At 31.3% G+C, this 22,488-nt stretch overlaps 3 long non-coding RNA genes across 6 annotated transcripts in view; 1 reads left to right on the plus strand and 2 right to left on the minus strand.

Moving 5' to 3' along the window:
• The window catches only part of LOC145739997 (uncharacterized), a 30,932-nt gene extending 12,320 nt beyond the window's left edge, over window positions 1–18,612 (minus strand). Inside the window, exons 1-2 of one of the 3 annotated variants that reach the window (XR_014181317.1) lie at window positions 17,941–18,612; window positions 17,656–17,851 (exon numbers count right to left, since the gene is read on the minus strand). This is a non-coding gene — a long non-coding RNA (uncharacterized LOC145739997). The remainder of the gene's footprint in view (window positions 1–17,655; window positions 17,852–17,940) is intronic. The other 2 variants (XR_014181318.1, XR_014181316.1) reach the window with 2 other exon arrangements.
• Window positions 1,693–10,195, minus strand: LOC145740001 (uncharacterized). The gene is made up of 2 exons (XR_014181323.1): window positions 2,021–10,195; window positions 1,693–1,959 (listed from the first exon to the last, which is right to left on the minus strand). It is a non-coding gene; the product is annotated as an uncharacterized LOC145740001 (long non-coding RNA).
• Window positions 18,613–18,720: 108 nt separating the features above from the next.
• Window positions 18,721–22,044, plus strand: LOC145739998 (uncharacterized). Of its 2 annotated transcripts, none has more exons than XR_014181319.1 (2): window positions 18,721–19,614; window positions 19,671–22,044. It is a non-coding gene; the product is annotated as an uncharacterized LOC145739998 (long non-coding RNA). The 2 variants fall into 2 exon arrangements; XR_014181320.1 differs by having other exon boundaries at window positions 18,721–19,585.
• Window positions 22,045–22,488: the final 444 nt, after the last annotated feature.

The raw sequence follows: 22,488 nt of genomic DNA on the forward strand, positions 1-22,488 counted from the left end.
TGATGTGTAACTATGTGTTTTATTTCACACTGAAACGAGATCCCAGGCAGTAAACTTGCATTCAATTCAACACGTCACGTTAGTCGTGGCAATATAATACCTTTAAACGTATTAAACCTATTTCATTAAAAAATATATTTTTTACCTACTGAAAATTTTATAATTTGTCACTCGCAACGTTACGGAAATGGCCGCCTCACTTAATATACTAATTAAGCAAATCCTCTAGTTTAGACACCTTTTATTGTCCGTATGTCAAGGTGCTAGAAATTAAATGGCGATTATGTAGAAAAGTTAACAAAGGTCTAATAAAAAAATTATCTTAAAAAAAAATTGATTTATAGGGCAATTTTTTGTATGTCAAAACGGCCCTTGCTTAGTAGTTGCCTGAAATAATCATGTAAGTAACCAGACAATAGTGTGGTTTAAACTTCAGATCATGCAAACATTACTTTACACTTCAACTCATTAAAGAGGAAAACTATGGAACGCCGTTTTGCTCTTTAATGTAACGCATAAATAATGTATTGTTCAAACAATAGAAATTTCGGCGATACATTTTAAAACGTTGGTTTGAAAATAAATGTCAATTCCTGCGTTAGTTTAAAAATCATGTACATATTTAATACCACCAAATAAAAACAATGCTTAATTTTAGCGTTTGTTGAATTAAAACGTTACTTTCACTTTCCCCTCAGACAAACGAGTGTAAAAAATCATGGTAATTTGGCGATCCTTTAATTATTACGTTACTTTAAATATTTCAACCACAGCTTAAAATGAAACAATTGTAAAAATTCAGTGAATTTTTGCGTTCGATGATTTTAAACATTCGTTTAAAAAATACAAACGATGTTCAAAATAAACAATTGCAATAAATCCAGGAATTAAAACGTTGGTTGAATTAATACAATACATTTAACTACGAGTACCACATTTTTACGTTCGTTCGCGCAATCTATTGTAAAAAATACGTGCTGCTGCATGTTGCATGTGGCGGAGTTTGGAAGTAGAAATAGTAGGAATCTGTACGATAGGCGTTCAAGAGTTGAGGTTGCTTTAATAGAGATGTTATGTGGTCCCGATATCGACCGGATGATCGATTCTTTTAATGCGTACTGCGTACACTACGATATTATACGAGGTTTCTAACCAGTCTGGAATATTGCAAATGTTTTGAAAAGTACTGATTTAATTTATATTATATTTATATTTATATCGTTATAATATACGATTTTATAACTTTAATTGAGGGAACGATATAAAACAAAATTCTAACAAGTAGTACCTATGTACCTAACTCCCTACTTAATTATTTTTCCGTTGACCGTATATTAACAGTTTTTTTAATGGACAATAACGGAAGCAAAATTGTTCATTAATGAGTCCCATTAATGCATGATTTTTCAATTGTTTTACTTTAATGTATTTTCTTTAATGATACGCTCGTAGAAGTTCTATGTTTTTTTAACTGTATTAAACAGACAGAAAGAGGCGTACTTTAATTACCGTTAGGTTAGTTCTCCATCCGCCATTTCCGACAAAGCTAACTGTGAATGTCAGTTATCATACATGTTTTGTTGTCATTGTCAGTGGCGTGTATACAACTGACAATTAGTAGGTAAATATTAAATAACTTTTTAGGATTACAAACATTTATTATAGGTACAGGGTGCGGAATAACACACAGTCTTCTCCACTATAAATTTATTAACCCACCAGTTAATGGGGGCGCGCTCGACTAGTTTCGGGCATAGACATGCCCATCATCAGGAGCTAAAAGAATTAAAACGCTCTACGCTTTACGCTAACAAAGGTGAACTCAAAAATGTGGACAATGGCGAAGGACATATCTTAAAAGCTGCTTAACACATTAGACGCTGTCTTTCTATACAGGGATAGACAGCGAGACCCATTAGTAGCAAAGAGTTAACTTAACATTAATGGAAGGCAACTAAACTGTAAAATGGTTGAAAAAGAATTTGAAATATAAAATTAAAGTATAAAAAAGTTTCATTACCTTATCATGGAGAAAAAACACTTAACTACACTTAGTAACTATTAAATGCTACATAACAAATTTGTTATTAAATTTATAGTGGAGAAGACTGTGTGTTATTCCGCACCCTGTATTCTTACACCTCCACTGCGAGACAATGGACTTCTACTTCAAACTATTTATTATAGGTACCTATACTACAGTCGGCGGAAAATTGTTGTAACCAACTCTTATATTAATAAGCGATTAAAAATCTCAATTATTAACGCGTTTACTATCGTTTACGCGTTAAAACCTTTCGATTATTAATCGCATTCGTTAATACACTCGTTGGTTAAATAACTATAAAAACTCTAACTTCAACGCATTCTGATGGGCTACATGTGATAGCCCATACGTTTTCCTAAGAAAAGTTTATGTGGATTTCTTTTCATTTTGCATAGTTTTCGTGCAAAAAGTTCCTTTTTTTTGTACTAGTGCAACAAAGTCTTTTTTGAACTACAAAATTGCACGTCTAATAGGTACCTGCAGGTAGGAGAAATTCCTGTCAAGTCAGACATTTCATATTTTAAAATTAACAACTAATGTACTTTTGTCATCAAATAAGTCGATTTTATAAAAAATTTTGTATGCAATACATGCAAAAAGTCCCTTTTTGCACTTACGTGTTGTTAAACTCGACCTTTGGTCTCGTCTAACAATTTTCACGTTGCGTTCAAAAAAATGTACTTTTTGCACTTGTTGCATAAATAACTATTTTATAACGACACACCGCAAACAAGTAACCTGAAATACTTTTTTTAAGATTTCTCAAAATCGTTGGTCTGTCCTTTTCTTTAAATAAGAGAAAACTTACGTCAACTGTGCAATGTGATTTTTGTTTTTAAAAACAAAAAGTTTCGGCTGATCAAAACGTTTTCAAAGTCATTAAAACGCACACGCGGTTTTGGAAATACATATCATTATCAATAACGATTTTAAAATTCCTTTGGGCATACCTATACTGAACAACCCGAAAGACCAATAAAATAATAAAGAAATTAAGAAGAAATCTTAATAACCTAACTTCTTCGTTTTCGTTTCGCGCCAACTTCCCTGAGTTGTTCCTCACTTAAGTTTGAATATTTGTCTCTAAACCTTATGCCTTCCTTGTAACAGTTACGGTAAACAACTGTTTTAGAACAACATAATAGTTTTGATATTTTTGATGCAGAAAAACCTTCATTTACTAAAAAAGCTAATTGTTCTCTAGGAATAACAACAGCTGGACGACCTTTTCCTACAACAATAATTGCATAAATACCTTCTAAATCCTTTAAAAGTGCTAAGTACTTGTACTAATATATACTAATATATCAGTAGACACATTAGATGATGAACCATATTTTGTGATTTTTGATTTTTGTATGGTTATGTTATGATTTTGACTGCTTGAAGTTGGTTATATCCAGTAACTTCCAATTTGCTATTTATTGCATTTCTTCTCTTTCTCTTCTTAATAGGCATTTTCAGTTTTTTTGTCTGTAATGTAGTTAATAGTTGTGTTCCTTCTAAAGCCGATTACACGTTATAAAAACAAATATGGTTTCCATAGGTATATAATGTGCTATAGAAAAAATATTAACATTGAAACATCAATATCTCAAAAACCGTTGCTAAATTATGTTTTGCGAGAAATTCAAAGACTTATAATATACGGGGCCAGAAAAAAATCAAGTGTGACATCATTACTATTACGTTGATCCCTTTGTATATACCGATTCTACATCAAAATGCGCAACAAAAAATAATAATAAACAGCGTATTCGAGCACATTTTGAAAAATTATACCTTGATTTTTAAACGTTTGTGATACCTATCTATAAACAAGCGTAGTGCACTCAGTGCGGCTGTACGCATGCAAACAATCGATCATCCGGTCGATATCGAGACCAGACACATCTCTATTAACACGACCTCACTTTCTCGTTAGACGCATATAGTAGTTTTCTACTATTTCTACTTCCAAACTCGGCCACATGCAACATGCAGCAGCACGTATTTTTTACAATAGATTGCGCGAACGAACGTAAAAATGTGGTACTCGTAGTTAAATGTATTGTATTAATTCAACCAACGTTTTAATTCCTGGATTTATTGCAATTGTTTATTTTGAACATCGTTTGTATTTTTTAAACGAATGTTTAAAATCATCGAATGCAAAAATTGACTAAATTTTTACAATTTTTTCATTTTAAGCTGTGGTTGAAATATTTAAAGTAACGTAATAATTAAAGGATCGTTAAATTACCATGATTTTTTACACTCGTTTGTCTGAGGGGAAAGTGAAAGTAACGTTTTAATTCAACAAACGCTAAAATTAAGCATTGTTTTTATTTGGTGGTATTAAATATGTACATGATTTTTAAACTAACGCAGGAATTGGCATTTATTTTCAAACCAACGTTTTAAATTGTATCGCCAAATTTTCTATTGTCTGAACAATACTTTAATTTTTGCATTCACTTTAAGAGTAAAACGGCGTAATGTGTGTAACTTAAAAGCAATGTTTTAAATGACTAGAATTATTACAATAGTTATTTCGGACTTGGTTGATTAAAACGATTGTTTAAAAGAATGGTTCATCTAGTAGAAAATTTCCATAAGCCGTTGTACTCTTTAATGTCTTTCACGCAATCTAACGCCAAATTATGTATTGAAATAATCATGTAACGTAGAAAATAGTGTGGTTTAAAACTATTGATCATTCGAACGATACTTTACGCTTCGACTCATTAAAGAGTAAAACGGCGTTCCATAGAAAACGGTGTTCCATATCTATGCAATGTTATTGTCATGTTGTGTAAATTTGGTTGGCAATACAATCACCTCTGTTATGACATGCAACTAAAGTTATAATAATCAGACTATACCTCATTATTACTATTACTTTAAACATGTCTTTAGACAACAGTACATACATGGTGTTTTCTAACAATTGCAAAAAATCTTAATCATCGATTATACACCAAGAAATAATGCCAGTTTGCTATACAGGTAATTCAAATTCGACCCTCACCATTGGGAGAAAGTTTAAATTGGGGCAAAGTTGCGTCATTTAAAGCTCAACCAAATGCAGTAGTAAACATTTTGATTTTTCGAGTACTTCCGAAGATATTTAAAAAAACTGAAAATTTTATTTTTTAATTTTATTTATTTCTAACCTTATTTGAAGAGATATTCCAAAACTAAAAGCATCTTTTCATTGCCACTTTTTCCTAGCCATTCGATGATAGATTCATATTTGCCGGCCGACGTTTTTTGGCAGCCATCATCAACTTTCTTTTTTCTTATGGGGGCCATATTGGATTCTTAACCCACCAAATAGTACGTTTTATGCTGATTTTAGTGATGTATAATCAGTTATGATTTGCTTCATAAATAACAAAACAATTGAATAAAAACTAATTTTACCTTTGTTGGCTTTGAGGTTATGAGAGGTATTATGAAGATTACTTGGTAGTACTTGTCACACGCAATTGGCCTGAACATACTTAGACACAATGAGGAAAAATGAGGCAATATTATTTTAAGCTTCAACACAAATTTGGAACTAAGTTAACAATATGAGAGCAAACCAACTGTAATCAGTAAGCCAACAGCACCACATAACTTTATTTAGTTAAAACTTAACCAAAACATAGCTTGATTTGATGTTTTTCAAAATCCCATATTAAATTATTTAAACTTGCACAACATTACAAAAAAAGCAATTTGGCAAAAAATGGAGTTCCTAAAATGATGATCTTTCTCTTGGAAACATATATGACCGGTTTAAGTTAGAGATAATGCTAACAAATCTCTTCTGATTAACCTAAATTCTGCAGCAATCCTTGTATAATAATAACATTTTGTGCGCCGGTTTCTTTTCTAGATACATTTTTAACTTGACTTGCTCTAATAATCGTCCGAATTATCGTGTTTGACAAGTACTGTCAAATAATGACATTTCATAAACCGTCTCATTAACTCAAAGCCGACTAAAGTAGAATTAGTTTTTATTGAATTTTATTTTGTCATTTGTGAAGCAAATCATAAGTCATTATACATCACTAAAATCAGAATAAAACGTACTATTGGGTGGGCTAAAAATCCAATATGGTGCCCATAAAAAAAAAGAAAATTGATGATGACTGCCAAAAAACGAAACGTCGTGTGGCAAATTGGAATCTATCATCGAATAGCTGGGGAAAATGACAAAGAAAAGATGCTTTTAGATTTTGGATATCTCTTCAAATAAGGTTAGAAATAAATAAAAACAAAAAATCTAATTTACAGATTTTTTCGGATATCTTCGGAAGCACTCGGAAAATCGAAATTTTTAAAACGGTATTTGGTTGAGCTTTAAATTGCGCAACTTTACCCAAATTTAAACTTTCTCGTATCTCTTATGGTTCTGAGATCCCAATGGTGAGGGTCGAATTTGAATTATCCTGTATAGATCATATTTCAAAAATGCTTTGTTAAAGAAATACAGGGTGTTTGGAAGAAAATCATTTATTTCTTCAGTATCGGTAACTGTTTTCAAGCAGATTTAATTTTTATTTTCAGAAAAAACATCTCAATTTCATAATGCACATTGATAGAGAAATTGGTATGGTTTTTCTGACAAATTTGTAAAATTGTAAATTTGTTATTTTCTCAAAAACTGTGACAGATACAGAAAAAACTAAAGAAGCAAAAAAGTTTCTAAATTAACAGAAATATTTCATAAAAAAATCATTGTGGCACCATTAAAAAGTTTGTGGAAGGAGAAAGGAGGTCTTAAACCCCAAACAATAACACAGAACTAACACTCAAGTATTTCATTAATTTCATAACAAAGCATTTTTGAAATATGGTTTGTACAGTTACAAATTTGATGCAAAAACATTGCTATCTCAGAAACTATAGTTGATAGAGCTTTAGTTGAATGAAGGCAAAGTTGCGCATTTTAATGCTAAATAATTTGGTTAAAAAAAATTTTCATTACTTCCGGAGAAATCCGACAAAAAGCGAAAGTCAAATTTCTATTTTATTTTTTTACTACTTTATTATTGATTATTTTGGAAAATCAATGGCACCTTCTGGAGGCACTTTTTTAGGCTCTTTAAGAAAATAGTTAGTTTTCAGCTCAGACGTTTCGATTTTTAGATACCATCATCAACTTAAATTTTTCAATACGAACCTGAACTTTTTATTTCGTTTTTTAGTAGCTACAGACCTCTTGAAACTAATGATGTGCCACACTTGTCAAAAAATTATATCTGCTGTACTTAAGTACCTATTTTTTTTTAAATATGCCTTTGGAATTCATATGTTGTCATAATGAGTAGATAATTTAGTTTGACATGATTTAAGAATTAGGTTTTGCTCTAACACTAAAAATAAAGTTTAAGCTGTTTCATCGAAACTCAACCTCGAAATCAAACACGTGAGTGTCTGAAAAATACATAATTAACCAAAAACATATTTTTTTAAATTAATGAATTGAAAAGTACTATAAGAAACTCTCTTTTTTTCAAAGGAGCAATGAAACTAATTTTGAATTATATCAAAGTAAATTATTTACTCATTATGACAACATATCAATTTCAATTGCTTAATTTATTTAAAATACTTAATACTTAAGTACCAAGTAGGTAATACATTAGATATATTTTTTTGACGTGATATAAGTTTCGGAAGGTAGCTACTAAAAAACAAAATAAAAAGTTTAGGTCCGTATTTGAAAAATTAAATTAAAATAAATTAATTTAATTAAAATAAGTTGATGATGGTATCTAAAAAACGAAACGTCGGAGCTGAAAACTAAAACTATTTTCTTGAGGAGCATTAAAAAGTTACTCCAGAAGGTGCCATTGATTTCCCAAAACTTTTTCGGTTTTTGTCGGATATCTCCCAAAGTAATGAAAATTTTTTAAATTTTTTCACCAAATTATTTAGCAATAAAATGCGCAACTTTGCCTCAATTTAACTAAAGCTCTATCAACTATAGTTTCTGAGATAACAATGCTAATGCATCGAATTTGTAACACCCTGTATAATACATATTAATTCAATGTTGAGCAATTCGGTTTACTAAAGTGTATAATGATGATTATTGTGTTAAATGTAAAACAATAATGAAAACAGCAATACTGTAAAAATTTTAATGTTAAGGTGAATTTATGCAGGACATTAAAATAGAATTAAGATAAACTAATTTAGTACTAAGAAACATCAACATGTGTAATTGCAACATGCATTTATGCAACTGAATTTTCTATTAAGTTTAGTTAAGTTAAATTAAGAAGTTGGTCAACTTTTAACTTTCTTAACTTAATATTACTTATTATTATTATTTGCTTATAGCACATAGCCTGAATAGGATTTGGACAAATGACAAATGTCAATTACATCTTATCTTGATTAATGTTTTCTTCCTTTGTCAGATTTTTCCGACAAAGGGCTCTGTGAGCCTAATGTCTGTTTCCCCCACACTTCCAAGACAAATTTAAGTATGTACCGGTTGACCCAATAAGACTGTTTCTCGGCCATATCTCGGGAGCCGTTCGTCGTAGGACTTTGGTGTAAAAAAAATTATTGGGCCATGAAGAATCGCTGGAAAATATTTTCTAGTTCTAAAAATAACCACCAGAGTGCGTAACTGCCATCTTAAATTTTAAAATCGCATTTTCTCTAAATTTCCCATAATAAACTAAAAAGTTTTTTTCATATTTTGAAAGAGAACCAGTTTAACTACAGTGTGACCCATTTAGAATGGAAACACCCCTATACAATTTTAGGTTATTAACCGATTTCAATGATTTTTTTTTTTTAAATAATTAGGAATGAAATGTCTATTACGGGAGAAAATTTTAAATATTTATTTCAGTTTTCAGGTCATATTACGATACTTTTTCTTGATAGAAAATGGAGAATTTTTATTAGCGATTTTTTTATTAAAAAAATTACTACGCCACTGGATCTATAGTGCTTTCAAATAGCTGTGACCAAAATTGATTTTATTTTTTGATTTTTTTTTGATTTTTTTTTTTTTTTTAGAAATTAATCAATTAATGAGTAATAATAAACAAGTAAATAGTAACACCATGTCTATGGCAACAGTTGATGCAGGGTGTTCTTTTCTGACCATTAGCTTAGAGGATTTTTGAATTTTAATTTGTCATAACTTTGTTATTAATGAATGGATTTTCATGAAATTTTGGTCACAGCTATTTGAAAGCACTATACAGGGTAATTCAAATTCGACCCTCACCATTGGGATCTCGGAAACTATAAGAGATACGAGAAAGTTTAAATTGGGGCAAAGTTGCGCAATGTAAAGCTCAACCAAATGCAGTTTTAAAAATTTCGATTTTCCGAGTACTTCCGAAGATATCCGAAAAAAACTGAAAATTTGATTTTTTGTTTTTATTTATTTTTAATCTTATTTGAAGAGATATTCCAAAACTAAAAGCACCTTTTCATTGCCACTTTTTCTCAGCTATTCGATGATGGATTCAAATTTGCCACACGACGTTTCGTTTTTTGGCAGCCATCATCAACTTTCTTTTTTCTTATGGGCGCCATATTGGATTTTTAGCCCACCAAATAGTACGTTTTATTCTGATTTTAGTGATGTATAATAATTTATGATTTGCTTCATGAATAACAAAATAATTCAATAAAAACTATTTTTACTTTAGTTATTGGCTTTGAGTTAATGGGCCGTTTTATAAAATGTCATTATTTGACAGTACTTGTCAAACACGATAATTCGGACGATCATTAGAGCTTTTAGAGATTTTACCTTAGTTAGCTTTGTTAATGAGACGTTTTATGAAGATTACTTCGTAGTACTTGTCACACGCAATTGGCCTGAACATACTTAGTCACAAAGGTGTACACGTGACTTGACTTAAACCGGTTTATTCACTCGAAGAGCTTAGGCCACTCGCTACGCTTGTGGACCTAGTTGTTCTTTTCGTGAATAAAAAATGGTTTAAGTCACTTGCTGTATAAATAACTATTAAATCACACTGAATGACATTCGCCTATTTACAGATGTAAACAAACAAGCATCAATGTTACATCTACGGGGCGCGGTGCAATTTTAATAGAACTGTAATTTTAGTTTTTTTTTTTTAATATAAGAAGTCGAAATTTCATAAAATACTGTATAAGACACGTGACTTAAACCGGTTTATTCACTCGAATAAATATGAATGAATAAAAAATGGTTTGTCACTTACTGTATAAATAACTATAAACTTGCAAAAAATGAAGTTCTTAAAATGATGATCTTTCTCTTGGAAACATAAATAAGCCTTTTAAGTTAGAGATAATGCTAACAAATCTCTTTTTCTGATTAACCTAAATAGTTCAGCAATGCTTGTATAATAATAACATTTTCTGCGGGGGTTTCTTTTCTAGATACATTTTTAACTATGATTGACGCTCTAATGATCATCCGAATTATCGTGTTTGACAAGTACTGTTAAATAATGCCATTTTTTAAAACGGCCCATTAACTCAAAGCCAATAACTAAAGTAAAAATAGTTTTTATTGAATTATTTTGTTATTTATGAAGCAAATCATAAGTTATTATACATCACTAAAATCAGAATAAAACGTACTATTTGGTGGGCTAAAAATCCAATATGGCGCCCATAAGAAAAAAGAAAGTTGATGATGACTGACAGAAAACGAAACGTCGTGTGGCAAATTTGTATCCATCATCGAATAGCTAGGAAAAAGTGGCAATGGAAAGATGCTTTTAGTTTTGGGATATCTCTTCAAATAAGGTTAGAAATAAATAAAAACCAAAAATCAAATTTTCAGTTTTTTTTGGATATCTTCGGAAGTACTCGGAAAATCAAAAATTTTAAAACAGCATTTGGTTGAGCTTTAAATTGCGCAACTTTGCCCCAATTTAAACTTTCTCGTATCTCTTATGGTTTCTGAGATCCCAATGGTGAGGGTCGAATTTGAATTACCCTGTAGATCCAGTGGCGTAGTAATTTTTTCAATAAAAAAATCGCTAATAAAAATTCTCCATTTTCTATCAAGAAAAAGTATCGTAATATGACCTGAAAACTGAAATAAATATTTAAAATTTTCTCCCGTAATAGACATTTCATTCATAATTATTAAAAAAAAAAAAATCATTGAAATCGATTAATAACCTAAAATTTTATAGGGGTGTTTCCATTCTAAATGGGTCACACTGTATAATTTTCGTTAAATAAAATTTTCAGTTATTTCAAAAACAAAGATGGTGTGGGGTGTTCAATTGATTTTGCAATAACCTGCTTTAACTTTTTAACGGTTTGACCGATTTTAACAAATCTCGTATCGTTGAAAACAGCATCCTTTGGGCAATAAGAATCAACCAAAATATAGTTATTTTAGTTGAACCTTTCTCTCAATGGGGGCATCAAATTTGACAAAAAATCTTTGTTAATGGTTCCAAAATATGTGTAATTTGGTTATAGTATATTTATTTGGGTTTTTAGGCTTCTTTGCTAAACTAAAGGTAAGTAAGAATTTCAAGAGTAATATTAAAGTGACTTAATAAGTTCAGGATGCGTTTAGTCCCTTTGGAGCAACATGAATGTTCTGATGATATATATTTTTTTAAATAATGCCTAAATGAATTATATTTAAACTCACAATTGCCTCTTTAACATCTTATTCATTTTGTAGCTAAATATTTAATAGTTTTAGAACATTTACCGCGCGATCCTTGGCCTTCAAAGATCCATTAATCTAATTTTTCCAATATTTGAGGTTAGGATCGAGATTTTGAAAAACGGTTTTCCCTAGCCTATTTGGATGTTATTTGGCTACTTTTTCATAAAGAAAAAGTCATATCATTTCATTTGACTTTTCTGATTTTTTTTTAGTATTTGGGTCATGGTGTCATAACTAGCCCCCTGGCGGAGAAAGGTTCAACTAAAATAACTATACAGGGTGTCCCACGACGAAAGACCTCGATTGATATTGGAAAAAGTATAAATAGGAGAGTTTTGAAAATTTGGTAGAATACTGATGTGGGCATGCCCAATCCAACTAAAATATTTTCAAGATGGTTGCACTTCCGCTTATACCGGAAGTCGATCACAACTTTCTTATTTTAAATAGAACACCCTATATATTATTACATATTTGGATTCCTCACAAAATTCTGACCAACTTTTGTATAGAATGCCCTATGCCTATCTCTAGCCGTTTTCGAAATATTTGATGTTTTTCCAAAAAAGTGACAGTTGCAACGCTCAACATATTTTTGTACTATGTTAAAACCGTATTTCATTTTGCAATGAAACTTTGGGTTATTGTAAATAAAGGATCGTTTTATTAAACTGAGGGTGCGTAATGACTCATTTGTATACAGGGTCGTCCAAAAAAAATCATAAAGTTGCCACTAAAAAAAATGAAAAATCTCAAGTTTTTTAAATAGAAACCCACATTTTTTATGACGGAATCATTTTGAGCATTAAAAATTACTATAAGTTTCAATTTACTTGCCTATACCTAAATCCAACTCATTTCGTTTTATTTGAGAATAAACATTTTTTTATTAGGCTGCATGGTTGGGATTAGCTGGTACTCTAGTTAGCCATGCTTTTGACACACGGTGATATTGGAGAACTGCAAAGCATGTTATGTTGAGCGTTGCAACTGTCACTTTTTTGGAAAAACATCAAATATTTCGAAAACGGCTAGAGATAGGAATAGGGCATTGTACACAAAAGTTGGTTAGAAATTGCAATTTCTACATTTGTATTATTAAGGATTGGTTTTGTTTTAATAGCTTTTATCTTCACAGATCCCGTATTCTTAAAATTTTCAATTATTTGCTTGACAGCTTTTCGTGATGGCTTTGGTTTTTCTGGATAACGAGCGGCAAATACCTCACATGTTCTACTCACAACTTTATCACATTCTCCGTAAATAATAAACAGATTTAAGTAATCTTGGTTTGAATAACGTAACCGCGACGGCATATTTGCAGTTGTCAAAACACCCAAAACTAGTGTTATTAACATGCCCTGCAGGTCTCCAATATCACCGTGTGTCAAAAGCATGGCCAACTAGAGTACCAGCTAATTCCAACCATGCAGCCGAGCATGCAGCCTAATAAAAAAATGTTTATTCTCAAATAAAACGAAATGGGTTGGATTTAGGTATAGGCAAGTAAATTGAAACTTATAGTAATTTTTAATGCTCAAAATGATTCCGTCATAAAAAATGTGGGTTTCCATTTAAAAAACTTGAGATTTTTCATTTTCTTTAGTGGCAAGTTTATGATTTTTTTTTGACGACCCTGTATACAAATGAGTCGTTACGCACCCTCAGTTTAATAAAACGATCCTTTATTTACAATAACCCAAAGTTTCATTGCAAAATGAAATACGGTTTTAACATAGTACAAAAATATGTTGAGCGTTGCAACTGTCACTTTTTTGGAAAAACATCAAATATTTCGAAAACGGCTAGAGATAGGCATAGGGCATTCTATACAAAAGTTGGTCAGAATTTTGTGAGGAATCCAAATATGTAATAATATATAGGGTGTTCTATTTAAAATAACAAAGTTGTGATCGACTTCCGGTATAAGCGGAAGTGCAACCATCTTGAAAATATTTTAGTTGGATTGGGCATGCCCACATCAGTATCCTACCAAATTTTCAAAACTCTCCTATTTATACTTTTTCCAATATCAATCGAGGTCTTTCGTCGTGGGACACCCTGTATTTTGGTTGATTCTTATTGCCCAAAGAATGCTCTTTTCGACGATACCAAATTTGTTAAAATCGGTCAAACCGTTAAAAAGTTAAAGCAGGTTATTGCAAAAACAATTAAACACCCCACACCATCTTTGTTTTTGAAATAACTGAACATTTTATTTAACCAAAATTATAGAGAAACTGGTTCTCTTTCAAAATATGAAAAAACTTTTTAGTTTATTATGAGAAATTTAGAGAAAATGCGATTTTAAAATTGAAATGGCAGTTATGCTGTCTGGTGGTTATTTTTAGATTTTGAAAATATTTTCCAGCGATTCTTCATGGCCGATTTACCCAATAATTTTTTTTAAACCAAAGTTATACAACGAACGGTTCCCGAGATATGGTCGAGAAACACTCTCATTGGGTCACCCGGTACAACTAGCTAAGTTCAAGTTTGAATGTGACAGATCCGATGCAAAATAACTATGCAACAACAGTCTAAAGTAAACTTATCTAAGATGTCCTTATAATCTACTTAGCCAAAGTTGGGGAAACTGACATAAGTAAATTGAGCAAATAACAAAACACAAAACAAAAACTGTAATCAAACAATTAAGCACAAGGTAAAAAAAAACCTGTGAAAACAAATTAGTACATCAAAAGTTGTTTATACCAATGTACAGGGTGATTGATTGAATTTTGACCACCCCCTTAACTTCCTTAATTTTGATTTTAGCAAAAAACGTTAAATACAAAACTAGTAGATATTTAGGTCTACTTTATTCTTAGATGAACAGTTAATATACAGGGTGTCCCAAATTTGCGTAACGAAGTAAACTTATGTTTTTTTTAAATACAATGATCAACTTTTTATACGATAGTTAAATTATGCGTCAAATAGGCCTTACTGATGTAAAATCTCTGTATCGATATTCAACTGTTTCCGCAGCAGTGTCCTTGATTGATTGAATTCTGACCACCCCCTTAACGTCCTTATTTTTGATTTTAGTAAAAAAGTTACTAAACAGTTAGTAAACAGTTATTATACAGGGTGTCCCAAATTTGAGTAACTAAATAAACCCTTAATCACATAGTCGAGGCAACATTGTTAAAGTAACAGATGCTGCTTCGGAAACAGTTGAATATCGATACAGACATTTTACATCAGTTAGGCCTAGAATTTGACGTAACCTTCAAATATCAGATAAAAAGTTGGTCATTGTATTTAAAAAAAAAAAAAGTTTGGTTCGTTACTCAAATTTGGGACACCCTGTATAATAACTGGTTCTCTAAGAATAAAGTAGACCTAAATATCTACTAGTTTTGTATTTAACGTTTTTTGCTGAAATCAAAAATAAGGAAGTTAAGGAGGAGGTCAAAATTGAATCAATCAAGGATGCTGCTGTGGAAACAGTTGAATATCGATACAGACATTCTACATCCATTAGGCCTAGAATTTGACGTAGAATTCAAATAGCGTATAAAAAGTTGGTCACTGTATTTAAAAAAACATAAGTTTGGTTTGTTACTCAAATTTGGGACACCCTGTATAATAACTATTTATCTAAGAATAAAGTAGACCTAAATATCTACTAGTTTTGCATTTAACGTTTTTTGCTAAAATCAAAATTATGAAAGTTGGTGGTCAAAATTGAATCAATCACCCTGCACCTATCAATCAACTCCCAAATGATATGATTACAAGATAATATAAAGCTCATCAAACAAAAAATTATGATGAGATCTTAGACAGTAAGGAGTCCTTTGTTAGAAATTGTTCTGAACAAATACAGGAAGCAATTTATTTTAATAATGTAAGTACAAAAAACCCAATTTGACAATGCTGATAAACAAAATAACTTGGTGAGGCACATCCTTACAGGGTGTTACAAATTTGAGGCATTAGCGTTGCTATCTCAGAAACTATAGTTGATAGAGCTTTGATTAAATGGAGGCAAAGTTGCGGATTATATTGCTAAATAATTTGGTAAAAAAAATCAAAACATTTTCATTACTTCCGGAGATATCCGACCAAAACCGAATAAGTCAAATTTCTATTTTTTTTTACCACTTTATTAGCGATTATTTTGTAAAATCAATAGCACCTTGTGGAGGCACTTTTTTATGCTCTTCAAGAAAACAGCTTTCGTTTTCAGCTCCGACGTTTTGTTTTTTAGATACCATCATCAACTTCAATGTTTCAAATACCGACCTAAACTTTTTATTTCGCTTTTTAGTTTTTAGTAGCTACAGACCTTCTGAAACCAATGATGTGTCACACTTGTCAAAAAAGTATATCTAGTGTATTATGTACATACTTGGTACTTAAAGTTTTTTAAATAAATTAAGCAATTGAAATTGATATGTTGTCATAATAAGTAGATAATTTAGTTTGATATAATTTAATAATTAGGTTCATTGCTGGTTGGTTTTTTGGTGAATTATTTATTTTTCAAATACTCACATGTTTGAATTTGAGGTTGAATTTTGATGAAACAGCTTAAACTTTATTTTTAGTGTTAAAAAGAGCAAAACCTAAATCTTAAATCATATCAATCTAAATTATCTACTCATTATGACAACATATGAATTACAAATGGATTAAAAAAAAAAAACAAGTACCTAAGTACACTAGGTATAATTTTTTGACAAGTGTGGCACATCATTAGTTTTGGGAGGTAAGTAAGTGTAGCTCCTAAAAAATGAAATAAAAAGTTCAGGTCCGTATTTGAAGAAATGAAGTTGTTGATGGTATCTAAAAAACGAAACGTCGGAGCTGAAAACTAAAGCTGTTTTCTTGAAGAGCATAAAAAAGTGCCTCCACAAGGTGCTATGGATTTTCCAAAATAATCAAAAATAAAGTAGTAAAAAAATAAAATAGAAATTTGACTTTTGTGGTTTTTATCAGATATCTCCCGAAGTAATGAACATTTTTTTACGCAACTTTCCCTCCATTTAACCAAAGCTCTAGCAACTATAGTTTCTGAGATAGCAATGCTAACGCCTCGAATTTGTAACACCCTGTATATTTTTGGGTCTGGTGCGATATAGGTGCAACCATATTTTTGTTGTTTGTGTTGATGAAATTGATGTCATATTGTTTATTTAACTTAGTTCCACCCAAAAATGGGTGGTTGGAGCTGTTTGTTGGGAAAAGAATAGTAAAAAAATGCCTTTGAAAGTGGTCAGGTTACACCAAGTACATGAAGGGTTTAATAGTTAAATAACTTGAAAATTTGTAAATTAAATAAGTATTTTTAGTTTTTACATGCAAAGTGACTCTTTACTATCTATAATTACAGTTGACAATGTTAACCTTAGTGTCAGATTAGTACAAGGGGCAATGTTTATTTTTTGTAAATGTATTGAAAAAGATGCATGGTAACCTAGTGCTAACCATAGTGGCCGATTCATATATGTAGCAATAATTATTAAGATCTCAAAAAGAGAAAAAATATGGAAACTTCCATTTTAAGAAATTAAAAATCAATTTTTAGAATGACTTTACTAATTTTGAACAGAAAAACAGTTCTGTTTGACAACATTGCTAGGGTTGTTAGGCACCAAACAAAATGTTCAACAATCAGGCGGGTGGTGCTGGTACCGATCAAAAACAAGTCATTTATGTTTAGTATGGAGAATGCCATAGGAGTTTTTCCTGTGTGAAAGTGATTCATCCACCCTTATTTTGGTAAAAGTAAGTTAAATAAACAATCTGACATGGATTTCATCAAAAAAGAACTAAAAATGAGGTGGCCTCTAAATTGCACCAGAACCATATTTTTCTTAGCTGTTAATTTCATGCTGAAAATTGAATGTAACTACAAACCTTACTTTCATTTAGTATAATTCTAACTTGCTTTAATTTAACGTCTGCATAAACCCACCTTTAATTTAAGTAAAATCAGTTAACTCACCTTAAAACTTACTTTTTTATCCACCATTGTAATGTAGTTGCAAAAATTGCACATGATTTGGCTCTTCAACTTTATTGATATGTTGCACTTCTTGGTGGGCAATATGGGCCTCAAATAGGACAATTTCTTCAAAGAAGTTGTGCTTTCTCATCCAGATGAAAAATGGGAAAGTATTCAGCATATACGGGATAAGATTCTGTAATATTTGTTAAATTTGTAGTAATGCAGCCATGTTGGTTACACAGGTTATGTATCAATTTGCCACTGTAATCAGTGTTATCTTACCTGGGCAAGCAGCCGTTGTATCCATTGTGCTTATGCATATCAAAAACTCTACATTTCCTTGATTTTAGTGTATAATCTTCGTCAATTATTAGATAATTGGGGTCTTGTGAAGAATAGCTAACCACGAATTTTGAGTCAATTTTTTTTTTTTGGGTTAGGTTACGTCCTATATAGTACAGATAAAAAAGAAAAAATGCGAACGATCCACAATTTTTGTCACAAAATCGTTCAAAAAATCCATGATTTTACAAGCATTTTGTGGAATTTGATCAGCTGATTTGGAAAGTTCGTCTGCGCTGTTGCCAAATCGCACGCGTAGTCTGAAATCAAATATTACATCATTCTTAAAAATTGTAGAAGTGTTTTGAAAAAAGAATGAATATGAGAATATGTGAACCTATGCTAACCTAGTGGCCGATCACATAGAGTAATCAAAAACATGGTTATGCTGTAATGGTTATTTTTTAAATATTATTAAAAAAAAATGCTTAGGTGAACCTATGCTAACCAAGTGACTGATCACTTAGATGGCAACAGCGGACAAAGCATCTCGTCGTAGTAAATTCATGGTTAGTTATTGTTCACAAGACCCGATAATTGTAATATAAATTAAAATAAACTACAATTATTTTAAGCTGCATGCTGCATGCATGGCAATTTTTTTGACAACACGACAAAAAGCTAGCAATGCATAGTGACAAGCTGACAGCTGACAAGTCGGAAGTTTAAGGCGTATTTTGACGGCAGTACTAACCTGAGTTTTAAGTTGTAGTAGCATAGGGCGTCTTTTTCTATCAGAATGAGTTAAAATGAGACAGGCATTGTAAACACTCCAGTAAACACTGACGCCAAGCCAAAACACGCCTTTAGTTGACATCGCAAATCGCAACACAACAGAAATGACAGATCGAAGATATTCAGCCGAGTTTGGGGCAAAGCGATACGCTGCATGACGTCACAGTGGGTGCTCGGGTGTACAATATGCAATTAAAACCCAGGTGGAAGGTTGAAGGGGAGCCAGAGGGAACAGCCGTTGTCCATGGTTTGGGGGTTGTTAACTTTAGGTATCCACGAATTTCGAGTTGTTTCTTTTTTTTTAACATGTAGATTATGGCTTATACACGTATGGTAAATCCAAAACCGACCATAGGAAAACCGTGTAACGGACAGAGAAACATAGATAAATGCATGTGCAGGAAAAATATCAAGTAGGCCAAAATTTGAGCGCGCTGTTGCCAAACGCCTAAGTATCTAATACCGTCGACAAAACCAATTTTGTTGTTGGATTGTTCCTAATTTATTTCCATTCATTTGGATAATCTGTCTTCGGTCAGCGAGCTGTATTTAGTCCGATTTCTGTCTATTTGTTTAACAATTTGAATGAAATTATTTATTTTTCATTTAGCAGTCGAATTGCTATAGCGCTACCACACCTCCCTATATTTCATCTGTCATCTGCGATTAAAATCTAACCTCAATTGTCAAATTAAAAGTAAACAAGAAATCATTTACAGTGACAGGCATATTAATACCAGAATGTACTCCTATTAGTCCTATTATTGTAAGATTTTAGGAAAACATGAACAAATAACACTATTTACACAATAGTAAGAGTTCCTCTAGTTGGTGGCCTTCTCAATTTAAGGTAGGAAACTCCCCCCAGACAATTCATCAGTGAGAGAATAGCAAGAGACTCCTCTAGTGTAGTGTTATTAATAAGTTATTTTTAGGTAGTAAAGCCGATTTGCTAGCTTAGCCATACAACATCGCAACTTTTATTGAGTCTAGAGTCCAGTTACCAACAAAGCCACATTTAAGGAACCAGCTAACAAATGGGGTGTACAGTATTCTGTTGTTATTAGCAAAGTTACTTAGTTGAATGACAATGATATAATAAGGTGTGAAACATCTAAAAGCTTCAGTTCACTAGACAATATACAAGCCATCTGATCCAGTGTTCAGGTTGTGTTCAATCAATTTGCCAAAAGATATAATACTTAGATCAGTGCTCCATTTTAATTAAATTGTAAACAATTTTATGGTTCCTGAGCAATTTTTGTGTGACAAGCAAGTTCATCCCCCAACTTGGTTACTGTAAAATGAAGTGTAAAGTTGGCTAATGACTGTGCTTTTTAATTTACAGTTGTAGTTTCAGATCATGCACACAGGGTTGTAACACAGAATTCATTCTCCCACTATCTGTACTGCTAAGGAATGCAACCAACAATGTACAGGGTGATTGATTGAATTTTGACCACCCTCTTAACTTTCTTAATTTTGATTTTAGCAAAAAACGTTAATTACAAAACTAGTAGATATTTAGGTCTACTTTATTCTTAGATAAACAGTTATTATACAGGGTGTCCTAAATTTTAGTAACGAACCAAACTTATGTTTTTTTAAACACAATGACCAACTTTTTATCCGATATTTGCATTCTACGTCAAATTTTAGGAATTGATGTAAAATTTCTGTATCGATATTCAACTGTTTCCGCAGCATCTGTTACTTTAACAATGTTTCCTCGACTATGTGATTAAGAGTTAATTTAGTTACTCAAATTTGGGGCAGCCTGTATAATAACTGTTTATCTAAGAGTAAAAGTAGACCCAAATATCTATAACTGTTGCTACAACTAGTTTTTTTACTAAAATCAAAAATACGGAAGTTAAGGGGGTGGTTAAAATTCAATCAATCAAGGACGCTGCTGCGGAAACATTTGAATATCGATACAGACATTTTACATCAATTAGGCTTAAAATTTGACATTGAATTAAAATATCGATTAAAAAGTTGGTCATTGTATTTAAAAAAATCATGTTTGGTTTGCTACTTAAATTTGGGACACCCTGTATAATATCTCTTTATCTAAGAGTAAAGTAGACCTAAATATCTACTAGTTTTGTATTTAACGTTTTTTGCTAAAATCAAAATTAAAGAAGTTAAGAGGGTGGTCAAAATTCAATCAATCAAGGACGCTGCTGCGGAAACAGTTGAATATCGATACAGACATTTTACATCAATTAGGCCTAGAATTTGACGTAGAATTCAAATATCGGATAAAAAGTTGGTCATTCTATTTAAAAAAACATAAGTTTGGTTTGTTACTCAAATTTAGGACACCCTGTATAATAACTGTTTATCTAAGAATAAAGTAGATCTAAATGTCTACTAGTTTTGTATTTAACGTTTTTTGCTAAAATCAAATTTAAGGAAGCTAAGGGGGTGGTCAAAATTCAATCAATCACCCTGTACTTAATAATTATTATATCAAGTCTATGATTATATCAGTTCATAAAATAATGTAATATGGTTATTTGTAAGTATAATAGTGTGTTTTATCATAGGAAATACAATAACAAAAAGTTTTCAATCAACATATCTATCTGCCACTGTACCCAAAGTGAAGGTGCAGACGCTCATAAAAAGGCCTGCTTCTTAGCATATGCCAAGAATCATTGTACCCTTCAGCTGTTCACATTTCCTAGCAATAGGCATGCCTGCTTTAAGTAGACACTATGTACTTTATGGCTTGCTCATAAGCAACCGATCTTCAGATGTGCCAAAAGCATGCCCCCCTTCACCTATGCTCCAGATAGTAGGTATAGTAAAAAATCTAAATACGTATTGCTATTTTATGAGCATGATATTTGTAGCAAACCATGTCCACACATGCTGCTCCACACAAGTAGCAATTGGTCAGTAATAATGTATGTATGTATGTAATACTAATGACATGCTTTTGTGTTTTTATTGAACATGTTTGTCTGCACTGAGAATATTTTTGACCTTCTAATGAATGGAAACATACACTTCTATTTTGTTTAAAAACATGCTGTTTAGTATAACTAAAGGAACTTGTGTTGACAATCTACAGTATAATGTAAAACCCACCATGTTTATAACATACAAGAGGAGAATCAAAGGGCAGTTTTATAAAAATAAATGTTACTTAATATTTTTCTTAATTTCCTTCTATTGATGTTACTGATGTAAGAAAGTTATGGAATGCTACTAAATATTTAATTTAACATTATTGAACTGTCTTTAAGTAAAAATCTGTTCTTTTAAATAGTATGTATGTAAATAAATGTATTAAAATTGTTTGTAAAAGTGTTGGTTTTTTTAAAAAAGCCACAAAATTTTAAATTTTATTTTTTAGCAGGATTCTCTCAAAATTTCAAAAATCTAGACTAGGCTAGTTTGGTACAGTTAATTGAATTATTAATACATTATCATTTAGACCACTTATCTTAATAGTATTCTATTAGTTCTTTAGTACGCAAACTCGAAATCATAGTCATTATAAAACAATTACGGATAATCAAAAATTCTGAACGCAGCCTGTCAAAAGTATTCGGCCCAACTCAAAAATCAACGCGGGATTATTTTCAAATGACATGTCGTTTATCCTTTGTTTTTCAAATAAACATTTTGTATTTGCAAATTGAAGTTTTCTTGTTCTGTTTTATTACGTCCTTATACTACCACCTACTACCTATTACACTATTATTATACATATTACATTACTGAATATTTATTAGTTAG

The sequence above is a fragment of the Ips typographus genome, unplaced genomic scaffold (assembly GCF_016097725.1).
Source record: "Ips typographus isolate SLU unplaced genomic scaffold, UJ_Ityp_2.0 IpsContig93, whole genome shotgun sequence".
Taxonomy (NCBI): Eukaryota; Metazoa; Arthropoda; class Insecta; order Coleoptera; family Curculionidae; genus Ips; species Ips typographus.